The following is a 25,149-nucleotide window of genomic DNA, read 5'->3' as shown; positions in this document are numbered from 1 at the left end:
CCTGGAGGACTCATAAGGGACCAGGGACCAGTCACAGTGGCAAGAGGGCCATTAGCAAGGGATGGGGAGTGGGAGGGGGAAGGAGTGTAAAGGCTCACTCCCTGTTACACCAATATGAAATTAGAATAAACGACACATCCCAGTAGGGAATGAGACTAAGAGAATATGTTGCAAGACTAACAAGCCTTTATATAAAATTGGCATCCAGAGAACTCTGCTGCCTTCAGAGCACTCTGGCAAACAGTACACATACATGGGATTTTAAAGTAAAATAGCGTCATCAATGAGGTCATTTACATAGGGTATAACATTAGTCATGATTGGTTGGGGAGCGATGTTGCATACTGTCCTGTAGGTGCTGCTTCTTCCTGATAGACTGCCCAGTTGGCAGGAGGGTGAGCGTCACGAGGTCCAGCTGCCTGTGTCCGGGTGGGGTGAGGGTTAGGTCGTGGCGAGATAGATTTGGCAGTAAGTTGGCATGAGAAACTACCACTAGACATATAATAAACAACAATCATTATTATATCTTTGATTAAATCTTGCAACCTTATAAATTGCATTCACAGAATTATATCATCTTTCATTGGGATTTTTATGATGTACAGGGCTTAGGGGGCTGAGCAGGCTTGCCTCTTGTGATACCCTGGGTTATAATGACATATGTTAGTTTTAGAACACAATATAGGGTGACAGAGGTCTGGATTTAGTGGGGGCACTCTGGGGTTGGCTGCACAGCAGAGTCACACTTCTGGTACATCAAGAGAATACCTTAGGAGGGCATGGGATTAGTTTGGCAGTAATTTTCCAACAGCGGGGTGAGAGGGCAGGAGCAGGTTTGTGGAGATGGATGAGCTACAAGTCATGGCTCGAGCCGGTTCACACACAGGACAGTGATCTCAGAGGAAGAGTGAGAAGATACAATATGTTATATGTTTCAATTATCCCTGCTGCATCCGTGAGAAAGGGGTTTGTGACCTTTCAGGCAGTGGAAGAAAAGGTGGGGGCGATGAGCGCATGGTGCGCGGCGCTACAGAGAGGAGAGAAGCTTTTCGTTGTATCGGAGTGCAGCCTAGTCCAAAGATGGAGGCGAGGGCACACAAAATGGAAGCCAAGTATATCTCAATAGCCCCATCGATGCTAATGTTAGCATAAGGGTAATGGAGGCGTCCCTCACTAGTGCATGAGCAAGTGGTCCATTTCGTATAGAATGTACAGGGAGGGGCCCAAACGGCCCTCTACTCCCTCACAGGTGGACGCGAAAAGGAAAGTAATGAGAAGTATTCCGGAACTTGAGGAGATTCAGCTCAAGTCTGAGGGGGGCCGAGAGGCCATTCCAGAGGGAAGCTCCTGCAGAGGAAATCGATGTACCTGCCATTCTTTGATTGGAGAAACTTCTGACCTGCAGATGGTTGGAGCTAGAGGAGCGAAGAACATGGTTAGTAAATGATAACTGAGTTTCCTGCTGTAAATAAGATTACCTAACAATGTCATGTCAAATTCTATAATGTTATATGCTGTAAAGCAACAGACAGAAACTATGCTTAGCAGTAAATCTGCACTACAGTTCAAAATCCGGTCAGATACAGTTTACTGTAAAACTAATTTGAGCGGATAGTAAAATTAAGATTCAAGGACTTGAGGGGAAGAATTAGTGCGTGATTATTAAAACTACATCTCTTTGATGAAAATTGATTGTAAACTTTATAATCCATTTCAAACCATTTCAATTTAGCGAGATAACTCTTGTTTGCATTTTTGCAAGTAGGCATTTATCAGAAACAGATATTTGAATAAAATCATATCGTAATTAATTTTCTTGCAGATCTGTAGTTTGCTAAAGTGTCATGTATTGGATACTCTAGACCTGCAAAGTGCTTAAAAGAGACTGCCATGCAAATGCACTTAGAAAAGAAAGGCAAGAGAGACAAATTATATGCTGTTCCTGAAAAATACATGCAGTACTGATATGTAAATCAGCACTTCATATAATTTAAAAAGAGCACATTAAGGTATCTGAGATCTGCATCTAAATGTACCAGTGAAGCAGGAACATCTGATGATCCCTTAAGATACACTCGAACACACTCAAGTCTTTTGATGTTAATAAGGCATCACTATTTGCCTAAAATGTCCCTGTCATTCACGTGAGTAATGGTACATTGCTCACACTCATTGAACAGGCCTGTGCAAAATGCATGTAAAATGTTTCTCAATGCCTGTGATTTTTAGTGCATGGTGTGAAGTATGTTTTTTAGAGTTTGCATACGTCCGCAATACAAATGGCTTCAATATGATACACAATAGATGTGGAAGCCAAAATAACACACTTCTGTCTTTTTAGCAGTGTCTATTAAAGCAACAAGGAGGCACATGGCAGGTATTGGCAACATGGCATCACCAGAAGGAAAAACACATCACTTCTATGGAGGTTGAAATACTTATTTATTTATGTATTTTTACATTTGTAAAGCACATAAAAACCCTGGGACATGAACCAGTTACATTTGTGTTGTGAATAGATATTCAGTGATGGAGTTACATATACAACAAATAGACATATATACAAAGTCCTTTAAATGGATCCCTCCTTCCAACTTCTATAATAACCTGAGGGCAGGGCTCAGTGTTCATTCTATAGGGGGTAGGTCGGGGGACTGTCCCGGGTGGGTGTAGGAGACTTATTTCAATAGCCATGTTTTGAGGGTTCTGCAGAAAACCCAGTAGGGCTCTTCTTCTCTTAGGAAGTGTGGCATGGCATTCCATTGTTTGGCTGCAATGGATGGGAAGCTGGCGCCTCCAGGTTCAGCTCTCTTGACTTTGAGTTAGTCTTATCATTTATATTCAACATTATTATTCCTTGCACAACGTATGTCGATATATCATATGATGAGGAAATGTGGCAAGACTTCACTGACCTGCCATACGTAGGGCGTGGATCTCTGTGTCTTTTTCCAATGTAAACATGGATTAGCAGGGTGTCTAAAGCTATACCAATGTGCAGTGCTGTGCCAATAAACAGATTTCCTCCAACTGTTTGGAGGTTGGCTTGTCTGGAGGGTAACAGGCAGCCACTGTGGTGCAGAACTACAAAGGGTTTGATGTATGTGCTTCTATCACCTTGCAGCGTAAGGCCCAAAAATCAATATTGAAAAAGTAATCCAATGGGTCCATAAGGGGCACGAATCAAGAAAAACAAAAAGTCTATTAAATGTAACTACAGCTGGGAACAATTCAGGAATCATTCAACATTACATAATTAAATGGTGGTTTATATAGTGAGAAGTGGAGTGGATTCTTACACCATGTTCAAGATGCATGTAAATTTACATTTGCTCATTGGGCAGTCTTGGTTGTGCTATAGGTGATTCTATACAATACTGTTGGGTGTCCTGACCCACGTTTGGACTGCTGCAACATTTGGTGCTGTGGGCTTAGGAAATCCAAGATGGTGGAAAAGCCCACATTTGCGCCAGAATCCAGGAGAACCGTGCAGTTTTGAGCACACTAAAATGGTCCCCTGACCTGCCACCCACCAGTGCAAAGAAAGATGGTTCTGTTCAAACCGTTTTTATTAATGTCAAAAATTGCTAAGATCATGGGCCCGAAACCACCAAACAAAAATCCAACTATGGTTGAGTGTTTTACTTTACTCTACTACAGATCCACATCAATGCCATGTCAAGCAAGGATCATATACTATCAAGTAAAATCCTGTCCTTTTGAAATGTATTAATTCAAGACAGCTGTCAAAAATAGGTGCAGTACCGGCATTGGACACTGACCGGCGCTGGCGCTCTATAAATCCTGACAGGAGAGCTGTCTTGCAGAACTGGGCAGTGAACAGAAGGGGGTCTTATGTAATTAAAAGTTCAAAAGACTGGCCTTTCCTGAGAACTCTTAACACCCCACATACCCACACCAGGAGGCAGGATATAACATGGCCCTGTTGATTGAGAGGGAGGGACTTACCTGCAGCCTGCTGGACCCAACACAATAGACCCTTGCAATTGAATGGGGTATGCTGATTTTGGGTGTGGACTGTAAACAGAGCTCTGCCTGGAAGGAGAGACATGTGATCCCTGACTCCCCCAGTTCCTAGGGGCGGGCCAGACAGAACTGTGGATTCATATTGCAGCAAATATATGTTTAAGTTAAATGCTTCTAAAATCTTGTATTAAGCTCACAGAAATGTACAATTTGGGGATCCTGAAAATGAAAAATGCCCTCACAATTTGAGCCCAAATTCCATTTTGTGCGGTATTCTGGGACCGAACCCTGCTATTTATTAATATTGCAGACACTGTGTTTAGGATAGAGACATAGTAATTTCCAGTAATATGCTCAGGGAAGGGGTGCAGGTCTGTGTACATTTTGAGGAAAAACCAATATGGCGAAAGTCACTAAATAGCACAAAATGTTGCCATTTGTGAACCCAGGCTCTGAGGGGGATCAGAGTTGGGCGAGAGTGTATCTTAAATTAATTGTGAAATGTGTATGTAATTTCAACCACGTGTGTATCTGGGAAACCTGTTAGTTATGAAAAATTCATTTTCTAAGTAAAAGCAAAGGGGCGTTTCTTCAATAGACTGTAAGACTCTCACTCACTCTGACACACTATCCCTTCTCAAATCAGGTCACAGAGAATCCTTGACCTATCAAATCATGAGAGGATTGGGCATGCAGAATGAGCCGACCCACCCACTTTCAAAACACATAAAAAGAGACTTCTTGGACAGGCAAGAGATTCACTTTTCATTTTCTTGCGGAGCGTTTTGCTGGACCACACAGCATCTAGAAGGAACATCCAGAACTTAGACTCCAGATAGAATACAGAACTTAAAGCAAAGGCCTAACCCACAAGCAGAGAACTCTTCTCAGCAGGCCATCAGAATCCAGCAATCCAACCAAACTATCCCACAGCTGGGCGAGCTGTTGGATTCTTTGCCAAGAACTTTTGCCAGACCAGAGACCAGACCACTGTGAAGGGCCGCTAGCAGACCCAGACCAGATCGCTTTGAGCAGAACCAGTACCAGAGAGAGCGAACTTGACCAGACCCTGATGGCCTATTTCAAATTCATAGTGTGAATACTAAGCCAGAACTGTGCAAAACCAATCTCTTAGCTTAAAATGATCTGATTCAAAACATTTTAACCTGTCCAGAACTGCATCATAGAATCGTGTGTCCCTTCTCCGATTTTAAACCTGTAAAGTGTCATTTTGCCATTTTGAATCATTATTTCATTTTTGAAAAACTACCTTCATAAAATCGTCCGTATCTTTGGAATCGTAGGTGCTAGGAACGTGGTTTAACTTTCATCTTAAAGCTAAGATTCTTGCTACTCGTTATAGTTTCTCCATAATCGCGATCGAGGCACTCGGAAAAAAGTGCCGCGAATTGACAGTTTGCTTCATTTCAACCACGTGTAAAAATATCTGTCTTTTGTATCCATTACTGAATCCCGTTTTCAACCTGATAGCCATCCCTGAATCATTTGTAGGGCTGACCCGAACTGATTTAAAGTATCTCTCACTCACCCTGAACCTCTAGAGGGAATTAAAAGCATGTTCAGCATATTTTTCACTTCATTGCCACCACATTAAAAAGGATCTTGCCTGCTTTAAAATCATACCTGTTTTCCTCTAAGCTCGCTCGGGGGAACTGGAAATTTGTATTGCATTTTGTATTCCTGAGAATTGTGTGCTCCCCTTCCATCTCCTTATCTTGCATAGGGGGGAGGGAATTTTCAAAGAAAAAGTGATCATATCTTTTGTTGAAATCATATCAAGTTTATTTCTGTGCTGCATTTTTCCCTCATTGCTTTCCTTGAAGCCATAAAAAGTATTTTCTGCTACCTTATCCTTCCTATACTAACTCCTCATTGATTGTAAAGAAGTGTGCTAGTGTCAGATTATCTATGGTTGATCAACATTATATTCATAAGTGTGATATCAAATATTAATTTATTATAAAAGTGTGATATATATATATATATATATATATATATATATATATATATATATATATATATATATATATATTGTTTAATTTTTCCAATAAATCTTTTAAATTGCAAAATAAACCTACTTCTTGGCTCAGTGAGGTCAGGGGGATTAAAAGAGAGGGGTGTCATATAAGGGTTTATCGTCCAGAGTATAACTTGTCATACAAATATATAAATAAGGGCTTCCCTTGAGCAATCCCAGACAAGGCACTGACTTAGTGGGAGTGCTTGATTGGAGTCAGTTGACAATGCCTAGCCCTATTGGTCTATCCTTTCACTTGTGACCATTCTAATGACTACTTCATGGTAATGATCATATGGTGAGGTCATCTATTTTCACACAGTTTTGATTGGACAGTTGACTGGTTAAAATGTTTCAAACACAGCTTGGTTGCTCATTGGCTATGTCTCTTCAAAGCTTCCATCATAATTAGCCAATCGTATTGTGAGGTGTACACAGTGTGGCAACAAAAAAAAAAGAAAAAATCACATAATTTCTAATGGGACTCAGAGGTTGGCACCGACTTACTGTTTTCATAGCTCAGGGGCAACACACTTGCCTTGTAAGCAAGAAGATACAGAGCAACACAGGTTCAATCCCTGTGACCGTGCTTAGAAACCTCTCGGTATTAAGCGCCTTATAAATAACCAATTATATATGGACTGCATTCTTGTGGCTGTTCAAGTGACAGCTAGTATTGCAACTTCCCATTGGAAATATGTTATCCTTCTCCTTCCTTTCTCATGATGGGGCGTACTTCTTGGCATTTTGCTCCGGGGCCATGTGCATGTTTAAATAGTGTATGTGTACATGTGTGAAGGTGAATGGCCCTATTACTTATGACCACCTATAATTCAGGTGTTGTCAGGAATCATTATGTAATCTTTAATATATTCTCAATTATGTACAAGGACCTCTTGGCTTCTCTTGGTCCTGAATACTGATCTCTTTCTTGGTTGGGTGCTCACGTTGTTTTCTATCAATACTTCCACAACTAGGTGAAGGTTTTCCTACAGGGGGCTGTAGGTGTCTTCTTCCTGATCAACTTGCCACGTGCATCTTTCTGCTCACTTTCTTATTCTATGCAGCTTTGACCTTCATCTTGCTAGTTTCTAAAGCAGTGAATAGGCATTTTACTTGTTACATGTTTTATTTACTCCAGGCATGGGAACCTACTGTCCTTCTGCTCCTAGCCCATCCCCTGTGAATCTCTTACAACCTTTCTCATGTGCTCTTTGCAAAGTTCCAACACCTAATTGAGGCAATGTTCCTCGTCCGGAGCCTGAGAATGAGCATCACCTCTCTGTTCTGATCAATAACAGTGCAACTTTACACCCTGTCTGTGGCTGCTTACCTTGCATGTGTGTCTCTCCAGCATGAGCTGAAACTGGATGCATTTTACTATGTGGAATACACCATGTATTGCTGAGGCCTACTAAACCTAAATGGCCTATGAAAAGACCTTTATTTTCAGGCCTACTCTATCTGTTACACATCTAATGGATTTTAGTTATGTTTATGCCAGATTGTATATGTGCTTTCTTTTAGGGTTTCTAATGCGTGCTTATATTGCTGCTTGCTCACTTGTGCATGTGTGTGTGTGTGTGTGTGTCCATGTATCTGATTAGACCAAATTTTTGTTCACATATTATTCGTCTTAGCCATCATCCGACATTAACTAAATTCTAAGTGTATGCATGCATGTATTGCTGGCTACTGTTTTTCTTATGTCCAGGAGGGGTCTCGAAAATGAGGTAATTACCTTGTCAACTTCACTTAAGGCTTGTGTGTTATGCATGTGATCTGGTCCTCCAGCCTTTAGTGTGGTTTCGGCCTTGTGTTTTAATGGGCTTCCTTAGTTCATAATTCCGCTCGTATTTGGGATGTTGGACGTTCATTCCAACAACCTCAACCAAACAGGGATTGATATCTGATCCAACAAACAAGGTGAGACATAATCTACACAAGAAAAGCAAAACCAGCTGTGCATATCACCTAAAACAGTCATATGCATGTGTTTACATTGGAATTCTAATGCTGGCAGTAAGGGATTTTCAAAAAAGGAAGAGCAAATGAGTTTGAACCTCTCCGCCGCTGTTAAAAGCTACCATGGTCTCAAATTAAAATGCACTAGCTGCAGTGAGTGATGGAGTTTTTAAAGAGAGTGACTGAGTTGTACTTAATATAGGAACATAGCAATGGTGTGACATTGTGAAAAGGCTATCCTTGAGAGCTGGGTTCAAACTTCTCTGTCACTGCTTACGTTTATTTTATTTTTGCATGTGCTGTCCATGTCATAAAATTGCTACTGTGAATGTGTTTCATGAATCACATTTTGACCAGGGGTTAACAGTAATCCTACCGCTCTGTTTAAACCTCTCTGTCAGCGCTTAACTATAAGTCCAGGTGCCATGTAGCACTTGATCTGTCAGTGTGATGTCTTGTCGAAGGGAAAAGTTGCTTTGAGCAAAATTCTTTCTCACATGCTTTTTAAAACTGTTTGGGGTGTCCCAAAGATATGTAGTTATTTGTTAAATTACTGCATTGGGTTTGCATGGCTCCTTCCTTGCCTCTTTCATCTTGCAAGGTGTAGGCGTGTGTGCTTTTAAACCGGACTAACAAGGCATTCAACTTTTTTCTTTGCAATAGTTGTCCTAAAAGTCCTTGTTGCAGGTGCATCTGGAACCCTGCAAAGCCTATCAAAAGGGGTTCGACATTAGCTCGAAAAATGTATATGTTAACAGAACAGATCTTTGCTCCTTTTCGGACAATCATCTGTCTTCTCCCGGCATTACGGACACCTGAGAGCTCGTTGCTCGTTGAGCTTTACCATATACCAAACCCACTGCATAATCCTCACATACAATTGGAGTACAACTTTACGATAAATTCTTTAGCCCCTGGTATGAACCTTACTCATATGTGCGTAGCTTCTGCCACTCCTGCAAAAATCAGTGGCACAAAGCCCTACCATTGTAAAGCTGCGGTTCCTGGAAAAATTGAAACATACTATACTCTTTGCTCACACCCCTGCCAACATAACTTAGTTGCAACCTACCTTGTGTGGCAAGCTTGCAACGGATGCCCATTGAAGATATTGCCCAGCACAAATTGACAAGAGAAAGTCAACAACCTTAGTTTCCTTTTATGTTTACGGAGGGGTTGTTCATATAACCATGACTTTCTTGACTTAAGTGTTCTTCTCCACTCGCCCTTCCCCAATTATCATCCTAACGAAGCGTGACCATTTTCTGACAATGATACCCGGGCCAGCATGGAACAAGGCGTGTGCGCGGCGCTGTTCACTCCAGTGTGCCACTTGATGCTCTGATGTCATTATTGGAGCTCTCGAAGGCCCAGCAGCCTCTAACCACATCACCACCCATGTGGTGCAAAGTCACCATTGCAGTAGTGAAACACGGACCAAGTGGACATCTGGTGCTTGCACTCTAGTGCTGCCAGTGTTGTCTCATTCTCTCAGTATTTGCACACAGCCTGTTTGGGTGCCCCTTGTCATTAGGTAGCCACTAAAACCCACTGAAGCGGACATCTCGTGCTGGCCCACTAGTGCCGCCAATGTTGCCTGATTCTCTCAGTACTTGCACACAGACTGTTTGAGTGTCCCCTGTCAGTAGGTAGCCACCATAACCGACTGAAGCAGACATTTGGTGCTGGCCCACTAATGCTGCCAATGTTGCTTGATTCTCTCAGTACTTGCACACGGCCTGTTTGAGTGTCCCCTGTCATTAGGTAGCCACCATAACCCACTGAAGTGAACATCTGCTGCTGGCCCACTAGTGCCACGGTCCTAGGGGATATATTCTCTCTGAGCAAGGAATAACCATGGATCCCAAGAAGGTGTCCGCCATCCTTGAGTGGCCAGCCCCCTCCATCCTTGAGTGGCCAGCCCCAACTGAAGTAGTGTTGCCCATTACCTCCCTTCTTAAGAAATCCTCAGGCCCATTTCGGTGGACCACATCGGCGGAAGACAGTTTCAAACCCTGTTCTGCTCAGGCACCATCTTAAAACAGCCAGACCAAGAGAAGCTCTTTATCATCGAATCTGATGCCTCGACGGTTGCCATCGGGGCTGTCCTACTTCAAGAGAGTCAGGGCCTGGAACATCCCATAGCCTACCTATCTAAAACCTTGTTGGTGAGTCAATGCAACTATTCAGTTCTCGGGAAAGAACTCTTGGCCATGAAGGTAGTGTGTGAAGAATGGTGCCATTTTCTACAAGGGGTGCCTACTATTTTGTAATAATAACAGACCATAAGAATCTTCAAGTTTTACAGACTATGGAATGCCTGAATTCCAGACAAGCACGGTGGGCTATTTTTTTTTCTCAGTTTGACTTTAGTATCACCAACCTGCCTGGTAACCAAAACACAGTTGCTGATACCCTTTCCCGGAAATACTCCTCTAACCTCTCTCTCTGACTCCTTCCAGATCCCTTATTTCCCTAGAACAGAGCCCATTTGGAAGGATTCTTACAACAGGTCAGGGAGGTAACTGTTCCCACCTCCATACATCAGGGTTTGGGCAGCGATCTGACGGAAAGAGAAGGTCTCCTGTTCTGGGGACACTGCTTGTACTTGCCCACAAAGGGTTTACAACGTATAGTGTTGGAAGGGTGTCATGACAACAAGACAGCTGGACATAGGGGCTAGATTGGCACCTTAGATCTTATCCGACGCTCCATTTTCTGGCCTACCATCCGTGAAGATGTCAGGAAGTATGTCTGCTCCTGTCCTGTCTGTGCCAAAAGTAAATACCTACCAGGCAAAACCCTCGGTCTCCTGGAACAAGGACCACTTCCAACTTGTCATTGGAGCCATCTTACCACAGACTTCATTGTAGACTTGCTGGTTTTGGAATCCTGTTGCTGCATTATTGTAACACTAGACACCCTAACCAAAATGGCTCATTTTTCTCTTTTGTCAGGTATTCCCACTGCAGCTGTCATGGCAGAGGTATTTGTACGAGACATATTCACACTCCCTGAAAAGATTCTTTCGGACCGTGGTAGCCAGAACACCTCCAATTTCTGGAAAGCTCTCTGTCGACTACTGGGGATCAATAGGGCATTGTCTTTGGGATCCCACCCACAAACTAATGGCCAAACGGAGAGACTGAACGCTACTCTAGAGAATTATCACCGATGTTTTATCAACCAACAGCAGAACAACTGGCTAGCCCTACTTCACAGTGCAGAATTGGCATACAACAATGCCAAACACACGACCATAGGTCTCACCCCTTTCTTCTGCAACTATGGCCTTCATCCACTCAGTATCTTTCCTGTTCACACTGGTCCCACCAACGTACCGGCCATAGAAAGGACCTTGACTAAGATCGTGGAAGCACAACAATCAGCTAAGCTAGGTCTAGAGGCCAGTCAATTGAATTCCAAGAAAAAGGCTGATACACATTGCAAAGTCTGCCTCGACTGGAAGGTGGCATCCAAGGTCTGGCTCTCTACTAGATTCCTGCCCAAACGGCTCCATCCTTCTAAGTTATCTCCTCGCTTCTTGGGTCCTTTCCCCATTTCTGCTCAGATCAACCTGGTGTCTGTCAGACTCACCTTACCTCTGGCTTTACACCGTATTCATCCAGTTTTTCAGTCTTCTCTTAGGCAACTCCCTGTTATCCTCGAAGCCCATACTGAACCTGAAGCAGAATTTGAAGTCTCTCAGATCTGTGACTGTCGTTACAGTTCAGGTCGGATGGAATATTTGGTTAGCTGGAAGGGGTACCCTCGGTTGGAGGACTCTTGGGAACCCACTTCCTTTGTCCATGCACCCAGATTGGTTAGAAAGTTTCATATATCCCATCCTGGGAAGCTAGGGAACGGAGGCGGGCATACTGTCATGTGCACGGGGTCCTGGAGCATATGTAAGAGATGGAGGTTGGGACGCCATTGATATGTTCCGTCACGTTTCCCTCCGTTTTCTAGTGCAGGTCTAGTCTTTTCAGACATGGCCGCCGCCGCCGGGAGGTTCATAACAGTCTCACCCCTGGCAGTCGGCGCGTTGCAACCGTTGCTGCAGGCTCTCCTCTTTTGCAGTGTAGACGCTCATTTATTTCCTTATTCGTTCCGCTCCGGAACCCTTCCTATCTCTCTCTCTGTCTTCCTGGTGCTTTCTCTCTTTGTTGTCTTTTGCACCCTTTTTCTTCCGCTCTCCGCTCTTGCTCCCTCTCTACCTGCGCATCCATCTGCGCTGGGGCTTTCTCCCTTCCCTCTCTCCCTTCTTTCCATTCCGCTGTTGCCCCTCTGTCTCCTCTCATTGTCCTCAGACAACTTACATGTTTCCCCTGCGGTTGCTACCATATCTGTTAATCTCTATCTACTATGGTTATCCACTGTTTGCCATCTTTCCTGAGTTTGTCTACTTACCAGTTCTGCTCTCTTATTGTGGCAGCCCCTTACAGACTCTCATCTTCTTATTTCTTCACCAACCATCCTACCTGGGTTACCTCATCTCTTGTTTTGGATCTCCTCATCTAAGTACACGAGTCAACATCAACAGAGTTTTTTGTACCCTCTTGCCTTTTTCCCCGCTCCCGTTCTTCTTCGGGAAAGCAGTCACGTGGCCGCCTTTGAACAGACGGTCACCATGGCTTCCTCTCGAGGTAGGAACACTCTACAAAGGAGAGAGAAGGATTACAAGACACAACGACGTATACCCGAGGCCGGATCAGAGTCTAGTGACACAGGTGAGGAGGAGGGAGAAAGTCCTGGTTTGCGGGAGGAGGAGCAAAGTGGTGACAAGTCCCCCTTTGTATAAGGATTAGGGTCGGATTTTATCGGCCAGAGAAGTCATTGGTCCATCACTGCATCTTTTGAGCAATAGACTCACACCAGAGGCATCAAAATGAGCTTTATCCTTTAAAGTACTTTAAGCACAGGAGAGACAAATGAGGAGCCTTTCTCTCTGACTGGTGGTGCCTCCAGCGATCTATCAGACACAGATCCTCAAGGCTCCTGGATAATACTATTTCATCCAGAGTGGAGAAACTGCGGACAACATGTGTTTCGTGGCCAGTACTGGCTCTAAACCCACTTTAAGCTCCCAGGGCTTCCCCCAGCCACACACCATTCAGGAACTTTCCTTCAGCAAAACAACATTTCCTTGGAGATGTCTCCTCAAAAAGCGTCTCTTTTCTCTTGGTAGCAATATAGATAGAACAAACGAGTGTTGTCCTACCCTCGGAATGCCCTTCAATCATTACAAAATGGCGCTATGCCTCTTTTCAGACACAATTAGTTTCAGAACAAAATGTATTGCTAGTTATAATTGCCACTCCCTGCCCCCTTTCCAGAGCTGGTGAGATGACTTGCAGTGCCCCCTCTAATCTATGTTTTTGTTTACAGAAATGTGCTTCTCTTAAAAGTGCACGAGAGGCAATGATTTTACACATCTTTCTTAGAATGGATCGCTCCATGGCTGACTTGTGACGCTTAGGGTAATAATCCTGCAGTCAGTCACAAAAGTGCTTTCATAGGCCCCTTCTAAAACAATCCTCCTCTTGCACAGTTGCTCTCCCTTCCCAGCCATTCTGCACAGTGCGGAATTAAGTCTGGCTATATGTTCATTATGTGTGTACTCGTACACTCCTATTTGATAAGGTGTACTCCATAGTGCAAGGATGAACCAGTTTGCTTTTAAACACCTTCCTCTTTTCTGCCACAGCTTTCCCGTCCTCTACTTCAATTACAAAGTCCCGCTCTTTCCTTCTTACGAAGGCACCTGACCTCGTCATGAGGTTGATAAGATGTAGGATCCCTCCAAGGACTCCCCTAAGGTCACATAGTAGATTTCAGACCCCCAGCCTCCCCAATGACAGCTTGTGGTTGGCTAACCCTCACCCTTATTTTGGTTTTCACTCTCGTTTGCTAATCTGCACTCTTCTTTTGTGCAATAAAGCTAGTCGTCAAAACAACTACAGTATTATTGAAGATCCCCGATTGGGTCCAATACCATGGCAAAGGTTTGGTTATAAAACAGACTTCTTGCATAGATTCGACCCGTAGGTTGCTTCTGTTCCGTCTTCTCTTTCTCGCCTGCCATTGGATTCCTCCCTTTTATTTCCAGGGCTCTCGCTCTCATAGTCTCTCCCATAAAGCACACCTAGCACGATTCTCATAATGTGCCATCTAATCCTTTTGTATCCTTTTCTTTTTTACCCATTGTTGTAGAGTACTGTAAGCTGCAATATTAGTGCCACACCCACAATCGATTGCTCATCCAGCGTGAAGACACTTTTAAAGAATACCACATCTCAAAATCACCCATCACATCCACATCTCATGTGGGCATGGCCACATGATATGCACCAACTGAGGCATTGGCTGCACAAACCAGTGCTAATGCATTTCAATGTAACAGAACTAGAGAAAAGAAGCAATGCCGGTAAGATAGTTCAGAGGGTTCAGCGCTTGCTGTTGCAATCTCGGTGTGATCTGCAGGTTTCTGGTTCGAATCTTGGCGAGGCCAACTCATCCTTTTATCCTTTCGTGGTTGATAAATGAGTACCAACATGGTTGGGTGATATTGTATACAGATATGTTCTCTGTAAAGCGCTTTGGCAATAGCGCTATAGAAACAACACATCATTATGCACCACTGCGCACACTCTTAAGTAGTATACGATGTGCAGTGTACACAGCTTTCATCTCCAGGACACAAAGAGCTGTTTGATCCAAAATACTCAGATCCACTTGCAGTGGTGCTGCCTTTCTTCCCAGCCCAATCTCTGCCAGAGGAGGAACATGCACAATAAATTCACTGCTCGTTGTATAGCACCTCTTGTGAAAATCAACATGGTATGTTGCCCTTTAAGGAGGGTGTACAATCTTGTTGCAGCTCAATTGGCCACTGCTCAAAAAACCCTCCCCAGACGCTAACGAGCCAGGACATTTTCAACCCATATCACAGCTCCCATTTCTGGCGAAACATCCAGAGAGAGTGGCAATGTCTCACACACAGGCTTGTATTGAGAACACAGGTCTATTGGATCAGTGTCAATACAGTTTCAGACCAATGAGGAGTACTGCCATCTTAGACCATCACAGAGTGAAAACAGACAGGAATCAATCAGGGATACTGCTACTGCTGGACCTTTCTGCAGTATTCGATTTGGTGGATCCAGGAATTGTGCTTTCTCACTTACATGACTTACAGCCCTAGACTGGTTTCCCTCCATTCTAACGGATCGCTGCCAACAAATTCAACAGGGCTCATTCTACTCCCAGTCTGTACTGGTAACCTGTGGCATCTCCCTAGGATCAGCTCTGTCACACATTATGTTTAATCTTTACATAGTCCTCTTATGAGAATTATTCATCAACATGGGCTCCTGTTCCTTATTTACGCGGATGACACCCACTTTCTAATTGACATTGACAAATTGTCAAACGGCCAACTACAGCAAGTTGAAAACCGCTTAGTTGTGATCAAGATCTGGATGGACAGGAGCTATCTTAAAACCAACACAGAGAAAACTGAGATTACGATAATTAACCATACCCCCTGTCCTCAAGCTTTTGAATTCTGCCCAGAAGACTTTGCAATATATGCTGGGTCCAAAAGAACGGAGGAGTTATTCTAGTCAGCTCCCTCACTTTAAAAGGACAAATTAATACTGTAACTAAATCCTGTTTTTTTTCTACAGAAGAACATTAGACCTGTTCTTCCACTAGACTCCTTTCCCAGTGTGTAACCATTATAAACTCCCTGATTCTTTCCAGACTAGACTGCCGCAATAGCACCTATCTAGGTAATTCGGATGCTGCGCTCCATCGCCTCCAAAGACTGCAAAATGCAGCGGCCAGAATACTACTGAAATTGAAGAAATTCAATCACATCACCGCTGATCTGAAATCTTTACACTGGCTATCGGTAAGAAAACTGATAGCATTTAGGAGCATTGTCTTTAAGACCCTGCTATGGCCAAAAACCTCTGCTTTTCGAGAAGGCTCAAGTTTTGCACAGTTCGTTGTGCCCTCAGATGCATTCACTCGAATTCGATAACCACCCCAATGTACAAAAGGGACACAAAAGGCAGGAGCTCTTTCTCGGCACTAGCCGCAAGAATGTGAAATGACCTGCCACCAGCATGTCGTAGGGAATTAAACCTGCTAAAATGTCACAAACAGCTAAAAACTCCTCTCTTCTGTCAGAACTGAGCTCGTATTACCACCATCAACACTCACTAGACGCTTCTCAGTGCCAAGATGCCTTCGGGTGAAAGCAGCGCTTTACCAAAACACATTTAACATAATGTCACAAGGATTACCCATTTGCTCATTGGTCCATCCCAACCTATGATGGATGCCCAACAATGCAAGGCAGTTCTCCTCTGAGCAGGAGTCCCAGCAGCAATCGGCAAGGGTTTATTGGTCTTATGAAGGACTGTTGGCATCTGGTCTACCTGTCTGTCGCTCTGCTCTGGCTTCTGAACTGTCTGACGCACTGTCACATAATGTGCTAATGTAGCATATTCCCAATTCAAGACGTCTCTGGGAGAGCTCATCACACTTCAGCCTTCCATAAGCACCCCTTTAAACACAAAGAAACGAGTGATCATGCTTGGCGCCCACCTCCTAATTGTCTATTGCATTATAAAACCATTCCATTTGTATACACAGCTAACATGTTAGAATAGGAATCATGTTCGAAGAAATGATTCAATGTACACGCAACTGTATTTGCCATCTTAATCATTTCATGTCCCCGGTGAAATCTTTTCAAATGTGTCATTCAATTAAAACGTTTCCATTATAGCAAACCAATTTGCGGAAAATATAAAAAATGATTATCTCTGAGATGCGTTCTAATAATGTTAATCTGGTATCATATAGACAATATGTATGTCACATCAAAAGCTTGAATAGCGAATATCAAACAAACAAAACATGATTTAAAAACCGTCTAAGCACTTATTACAAAATATGCAACAATCACCATCATAAGATATGAACAATTGAACAATTGAAACATTACAAATTCTTTAAAAATATTTAAAAAGAAGATAGGAACAAATGGATAAAAAGCTAGATTGTTTTGTCAGGTTCATTAAGGACACTTTAACCTGACCCTATACAAATATTTATTTTACTGTTTATCCTATATACTGCACTGCCCCTCCCCTTTTCCCCTCGCACTTTTCCCCTTCGCCCCTCCCCCGCACTTGCACGATCTCAAAGTCACCTGGTCTAGTAAGATGGTTGTCTCTGTCTTCCCTCTGTTCCCCCTCCCTTGCCTTATCACGCCTTGAAACACTTGTGTATAGGCGCATTATAAAACCCATATCATAGCATAACATTCTAAATCTCAAAAGGATTTGTTCCTTTAAATGCAAAGTATAAAGTGCATCCACAGCCCTGCAGATATCATGCAATCTGAATATAAATCAAAGGCACTGTGATCTTGATACAGCATATTCAGGGCATGGAAACAAAAAGTGAGAAGGCGACTCTGCTAGCGCCCCACACATTCATTCTTTAGGAATGTTTAAAAAGACGCTAGGAGCAGATAGATGGATAAGGAACTGGCCTGTTTTATCTGATTTATAAAGGGCACTCAATCTCTTTAACAGACCCTGTACAAATACTTGGCAACATTCTGAATCTCAAGATGATGTTTACTTTTAGTGCAGATAGAAAATGCATCCACAACTCTGCAGATATCATGCAATCTAAACATAGGTAATAGGATCTGTGATGTGAATACAGCATATTCAGGACATAACAACAGGAAGGGCGACATCGGCTCCACTAAGGCCCCCACATTAAGCAAACTGAGACATTTGGTGGGGACCAAATCGCAGTAAATGCAGCTGTTTAAAAGATACCAGCTCTCAAATTCAAGAAGAGAGAACGTGCATATGGTGGTTGTACTGTGTCCAAGTAGAGTTCGAAACCAAAACCCTGCTTGCAGCCCAAAAATTGCTGTCCGCATGAGAGTTTTAGACAAGATGTTACCATTGACTTACTGCTCTCATTCACACTTGCTTCCTTAATCCGGCCCGAGCATCCCCTGGTCATAGCAGATGGCCGTTCCCAAAGGTCAGGCAAACCCAGCAAATAGTGAATATGTAAAGCTATCATAATTGAAGGTCAGGCGTAATAATTTCATGTCTTCTTACAGCACATTTAGCATGATGTGATATTACATAGCACCTAAATGCCTTTTCAAGGTGATTGCACACTCTACAAATACTTGTTACCAGACCACATAGATTTGATTAGTCTGACTATACTTAAAATCGCTCAGTTTACAAACATGTGACTTAATTACTCTGCGTCTTCCAGGCACCCACTGTATGTGCAGATGGCGCAACATTTTTAAATTCATTAAAAAAGCAGGTTAGTGACAATAAAACCATATTTCTACATATTAGCACAGGGGCGGTGTATCTCTGCCAATCAGCGAACCTACAATACAGGCATTAACTAGAGATAGAAGTCTGCAGTTCCAAGTTATGGAATGGCTTGATGCAGCAACCATCACCTGGACACCAACAGTGGCAGTGCTTTCTCCACCAGTGGCCACTCTTGACAGCGCTTCTTCTCCCAGCTGGTTTTGAAGTTAAGATAATGGAATTTGATCCAAGCCATTTCAAGAAGAAAATAAACACGATGTGGGCATTAGAAGACCAGATTCCGGCGGCGGTGAGCAATTATTCTTTTTGGGTTTCCATGTCTGTACTAATAAAAAGAATCAAAATGATCTGGAAAAATCCGTTTAGATTAGAAAAAGAATAGAGAAAATATTCATGGAAGCCATTGAAAGAAACGTACCTGACAGAAATAGTCCCTATTCTCTCTTCTGGATGGGACATTCAAATTAGCCCTGATCGGAAGATTTTCAATAAGTTGGAAGGCGATATTTTAAGATACTTATGGAGACGCACACACAGTATTCTTGTCCAATTAATAACAGAGCTGGCTCTGGATGGTATGAAGTCTTTGTAACGAATCCTTTATGTAGACATACTTTTGTATCGAAACTTTTATAACGAAAACACATATTGAGAATATATGTGTGGGTGAGGTAAAGGGTTAAATCTTTTCGAAAAACGTTTTTTAGGGGTGTAAAATAGGTGTTCGGGGGGGGGGGAGACACCCCAAAAAAAAATGTGTTATGTGTTTTTTCGTTATAAAAGTTTTGCAACAGCTTTGGCTTCATTGACATCTGTGATTCATAAACGAAGACTGACGTCCTACTCAAAAATAAGATGGACTGCAGTGGATAAATCCATTTATGGTATGAGGATGTTACTACAAGACGGGCAATGCTAAACATTGGCCCTCTTCTGTATGGAATAACCGAGATTTTGGGGAATCTATTGGTTTGAATGAATTGAATTTCGATTTTATTGGTATCTTCAGACGGATGAGACAGAAGAAAATTGAACGACTGCGAGTTAATGAGTAAAACTCTTTAGCTGAGTATTTGCTTGTATTTCCTGCTTATAATCAAATACAGAAATACTGCATTCACTTTCCTAGTAAGGATGCAGCTTGTTCATTTGTGCACTTCAGATTCAATACATTACAAACATATGAAGACAATAGTGCTTGGGAAAAAGTCCCAAAGATCCAGAGATTTTGTAGAATTCGTAAACAGAATGACAATGGATCTTTTTATTGAATGTCATTTATTGGATGAAGACAGGACATATTTGGAAAATGTGTACATGATGGGAGGCCTCGCAAACACGATGTTAAATGGAAAATAATATGACTTGGCCATCAGATAGCTTTTGGGTTAGCAGTCTTTTCTTTTTGGGGTGTTATCAAGGCAAAACATTGAGTATTCTATTTAAATGTTAGAAAACGATGAAATGATGACTTAAGTGTATAGTAAGTACTTTGAATTTTAATCATTGGATTTGTATAGATTGTTAGGTATTTTCTTTTATATTTCAGAATCTCTCTTAAATATTTGATTCCTTTGAGAGGAATTGGTATGAAAGTTGTCCAAAAAGGTGTAAGGTTTGATATAAACCAAGTCACAGGAAAATAAATAATTTGTTGTAGTTTGGTATTGTCTCACAATGTAAGAAGCTAATGTTAAGAATTCCATTTGAAATGTAAATGACGTAACAAGCATGGATGTAAAACTGTTATTGTTCTTTATTTTTTTGAAAGGTTCAACTTTTGGAACCAGCCAAAATAAAATATATATATATTTTTTTTTTAAAGTATTGAACATGCTGCAATGGAATCTTTTATGAAAAACCTTAATTTTCCATTGCAGTGTTTTTTGTGAGGAATAACGTATAGCTTGCTGAATTTAGAGAACAAATGTGTTTTTCATGTTGGACTCCAAGCACTCTAACGGCTCTATGGCCCACCAAATTGGGGTACCTTGTCTGTGAAAGTCCCAGGAACCCAGGAACCAAGCTAAAGGCCCCCTCTTGGTGTCCGGGCATATACTGGCCAGTAGCCTGTAGCCCGCTTCAGTGCACTCTAAGATGATAAGCATAGTTTGTATGATAGGGAAGGGCTGTAATATTCACATTCCTCTATATGATACAAGGTAGATCAAGCTTGATTTGATAGCTAGCGGGACAGAAATGAAGCTCCACTTCATTATTGATAGAACACATTTTTGGTATCAGGGCAACCTCCTGTGATCATCTTTGGGCGGTGCTCCTTTTTGCATGCATTGTTTCCCTGCGGAGCAGTGTCGGGATTTAGTGCACTCAGAGATTTGGAAGACCTATATTGCGAGTGTGGCACCTATAGGTGTAACACAGGGGCACTGACTCTACTGATCGGGTCATGACATTCTGGACATTGGCAGAGCTGTGCAATGAGACAGAGTGTTGTCAGACCGCACAAAATGCTCGAACATCTAGTGGTGTATTAGGAGGCACACGTGCCTTGTTTAATATATGGGAACTCACAGGACTCACGTTCTTGGTTGCTGCCACCTGGATGGAGAGGCGGCATGGCTTCACCTGGTACATGTGTTTTAATGCACCCTACTCGGTCCAGGATGAAGCCACCTGATGTTTTTGGTAGTGAACTGCAGCAAAGGAACACTTTCTTGTTTGCTCCATACCACTCAGGCAAAAGAAGGCTGATGAACACGGATAGGTATCTTTCAGAATGTGTGGGTACACAAGGAGACAGTGGTCCTGGAGAAAGAATGCATAATGATATGTGTGTTTGGTGCGGCTGTAGTTTGTGAAAGGGGCTGATCAAAGATGTGGAGAATGTATTTATTTATTTATTTATTGGTCACTTGTTAGGCGCTTATACAATTAGCAAAACTGTTTCCAAGCGCCCACAGGGCAACAGGGGGCGGGGGGACAGGGGAAGGTAGACAATAAATTACAGCAGGATAAATCATTGAAATGAAAGCACAAACAAATAATGAGAATACAAGGAAGGGGAGACCAACCTACTATGCCTTGTGAGTGTTCAGAATGTGCAAGTGCAGAGGGGGCAGGGGGGAGGGTTAGGTGCATTGATGCTCAAGGAGAAGTGCTCATGGTAAGTGCTAAGAGGAGAAGAACGTAAGTGCAACCACCCACGGGTAGGGTGAGCCCAAGTAAGTGCAGCAGAAAGAAAGACAGCGTCTGGGATGGGAGATGTGGGGGGGCGTCAAGGCCCCAAGGACACATTAGGGCCCTGCACATCAGTAAAGCTGCTGTAATATTACCAGGGAAGAGAGGAGGAGAAGGAAGAGGTTATGAGAAAGATCTTGAGACTTTTTTGGAACTTAAGGAGGTCATGGTCAAAACGCAAAGAGAGAGGGAGGCTGTTCTCAAGGAGGGAGCCCGCCGAGGAAAGTGATCAGCCACCAGCCCTCTGTTTAGCCAAGAACTTAACACACAGGGAGTTGGTTCCAGAGGATCGGAGGAGTCTAGAAGGGGAATATTTGGTCAGGAAGCATTGAAGATAGAGTGACCCCGCCCCCAGATAGCTTTGTGGATGAAACAGAGGGATTTGAATTTAATCCGTGCTGAGACCGGGCGCCAGTGAAGGCTTCGTAGGGCATGAGAGATGCGGTCCCTGGGCTTGAGGCCATGCAAAGTCTTGCTGCCCTATTCTGGGTTAGCTGGAGGGGTCGCAGGGTGAATGAAGAGAGATTAAGGAGGAGGCTATTGCAGTAGTCTAGCCTGGAGAGAACTAGAGCACCGGTAACATTGAGTCTCTGGGGGAAGGTGAGGAAGGGTAGAGTTCCTTTGAGAAGGAAGAGCTGAAAGTGGGACTTCTTGACAATGTCCTGAATATGAGAGATGAAAGAAAGAGAGGAGTCAAAGATGACTCTGAGATTCCTGGCTTCAGTGGAGTGGGGAGGGGGGCATGGAGGAAGGCCAGAGTGCAGGGAAGAAGTATGTTGCAGGGGACCCAATAGGGAGAATCTCTGTTCTGCTGGCATTCAGGCAGGGGTCATTAGCAGTGCACCAGGCCTGGATGGCAGAGAGGCAGTCAGGGATGAAGGAGGGTGCAAGAGCCTCAGTGGGAAGTTTGAAGAAAAGTTGTGTATCGTCAGCGTAGCACTGGAAGTTGGGGGAGAAGGAGGAAATGAGTCGTGCCAGCAGAGATAGGTAGATGTTTAAGAGCCAGGGCAAAATATTGGATACCTGGGGGATGCCACAGGTGGCAGAGGAAGAGGAGGAGGAGAAGGGGCCCAAAATGGTTTTGGAGGAATGGTCAGTTAGGAAGGAGGTAAGCCCATCCAGTGCCCGCTCCGAGATGCCAAGGGTGTCATGAGCCTTTTTATGAGGATGGAATGATTCACTGTGTCAAATGCGGAAGAGAGATCAAGAATGATGAGGACAGCAGGAGAGTTGGAGTCAAGAGATGCAAGCAGTTCTTCATGGGTGTTCAGAAGAGCAGTTTCTGTGCCTCTGGATGCTTGGAATCCAGGCTGGTGGTCATGTAGGCCGCCAACGAGTTCGGTATGAGAGTTGAGATGGGGGGCTACTTCTCGAGCAGGTTTCCCACGAAGGGGGTGATGGGAATGGGGCAGTAGTTGGCTGGGCAGGTGGGGTCTGCAGAGGGTTTTTTAAGGAGCGGGCGCACAAGGGAATGCTTGAGGGAAGATGGAAATGAACCAGTAGCAAAGGAGCAATTGCAGAGATCAGCCAAAGCAGGGGAAAGAGAGGTGATAGTTTCCTTGATGGTTCTGGAGGGGCCAATTGTTTTGTATTGTTTTGATGTAGTCATTTAAATAGCACCTTTTTCCCATTTGTCTGGCCTCAAAGCGCTTGATTGAAAAGGGTTGCAATCATATGATAAAAGCATGTTAATTTATGGAGACCCACAAAAGAAAAAAAGGGAAAATGTGTGGCTGAATTTTAGAGAGGGTGGCTCTCTTGGCTAATATCTCACCATTCTGATAAGCCATGTTTGGAGGAGTATTGGCGATAAAGGCGATAAACTGAGATGTGATCTTGGGGCACAACTGCGCCCCAGTTATCATTCCAGGCCAAGACCTTCAGACCTGCAAATCCACAGACATTGATTAAACAGAAAGCAGTAACAATGTATGTGAAAAAATCCATTTATTTTCAATTCGGTGTCATTTTCTGCCCAGGCTAATGCCTCCAGTTCGTTTTGCTGTCACGGTCTAACATGATTGGAGAGAGGGCGTTTTAGGGACTACACATTCTGTGTAAAATGTGCCTGTGAGGCCAAGCTTTTCGCACACCTCCTAACTAATAAAGCCAGAGTTATTTTCTTATTTATATCACTGCAGCACAAGGTTGTGGGGTTCTAAAAAGGAACTATATAGGGGCTTCATTACAAATTTGGTGGTAATTCAGCAATTAATCTCCTGATTTACTGCCATACTGGATTACCGCTGCCGCCACTTGGTCCAGTGGATCTCGCACAGAATTACTGATGGTGGTAGTTTCCCATTTTTGGAGTACATAGGGCTCCGTGGGGAATTTTGGCATAGTTACCGCCGGTGAAATTATTGCACTGTAAAGCTGCCCATTTTTGCCAGTAAAAGAGGCTATTCCCCTCCAGCATGTTGCTGGAGGTAAATCCTCCACTTCACATCCAATTTTGTAAACCGGTTGTGTGGGAAAAGAGTGGTAATTCTGTTACCGCCCCAAAAAGTGGCGCTAATGGATGTATCACCCCCTTTTTCCTGCACCGCCGAACTTGTAATGTTCTTTGTCTTTTCTCCTCTACCCTTCTATGATGTGGAAGGCCAATGTGGGAAATGTATTGCCGTATGGTGTTTTTCCGCTTTGTTGTGAAAATCCTTATTTCTTAAGCTAAATGATACATGTTAAAGAGGGCTCTTCTTGCCATACCTATAATGCAAAGTTATCATCCGCTATGGACGCATGCTGTATATGAATAGACATATGTGTGTGAATATATCTGGAAAATAGACATTGTATTTTCGTGGCTAATGATCGCAACGTGCATTTTTATTTTTATAAGTAAACTTTGTGGCAAAGTAAATGTGTTATTCAGACTGAGAGTGTCCATGAGTGTAGGAGGAATGCACATCAGAGTGTGCCTAGAATGTACATTCTGGTTTATGTGCATTGAGGTAAAGCGATATTGAATAAACAAGTGGTTCTTGCGGAAAGACCATTTGGTTTCAATGCCAAGCCGGAGAATTAATCCATGAATTGCAAAACTGTTTTTTAGGTTTGAGGTACACTTGGTGACACAGACATTTTTCTAGGAGGAAAAACCAGTGGGGACTAGGACATAAAAGGTTCAGCATAGCAGTATGGGCCGGCATAGCAACACCACTCTAGTTTGGCGTTTGGAAGTCAAAGAAGTGCGTGCTCCATGGATCATGCTGCCACAGAGCACACGAGAAAGGAGCACCGCCCCTATCACCGGTAGCTTCGCAACTGCTTTGCTGTGGCCCTTTGATGCTGTTTATGCCGCAGCTCGTGTGTCCGTATTTTGCTCGCTGAACTCTGTATTGGGGCTTATCCAGCTATCCAAATTGCCTTCTGGAAATGTGCCTTGGGTAGTTTGCAACTTGACCCCAGGGCCCGTTTGGAGGCGGGTGCTGCTTACCCTTTCTGCCATTGTTCCGAGCAGATACACGACTCTCTGTGGCTGGAGCTTGGGAAACTGCCCTGCCTCCCTACAATATTACCTTGGCTTCCTGAGACTGGTGTCAGGGTGCATTACTACCG

This window comes from Ambystoma mexicanum, chromosome 11 (genome assembly GCF_040938575.1).
Source record: "Ambystoma mexicanum isolate Mex_15411 chromosome 11, UKY_AmexF1_1, whole genome shotgun sequence".
In the NCBI taxonomy this organism is placed as follows: Eukaryota; Metazoa; Chordata; class Amphibia; order Caudata; family Ambystomatidae; genus Ambystoma; species Ambystoma mexicanum.
Note: the sequence above shows the minus strand (reverse complement) of the source record.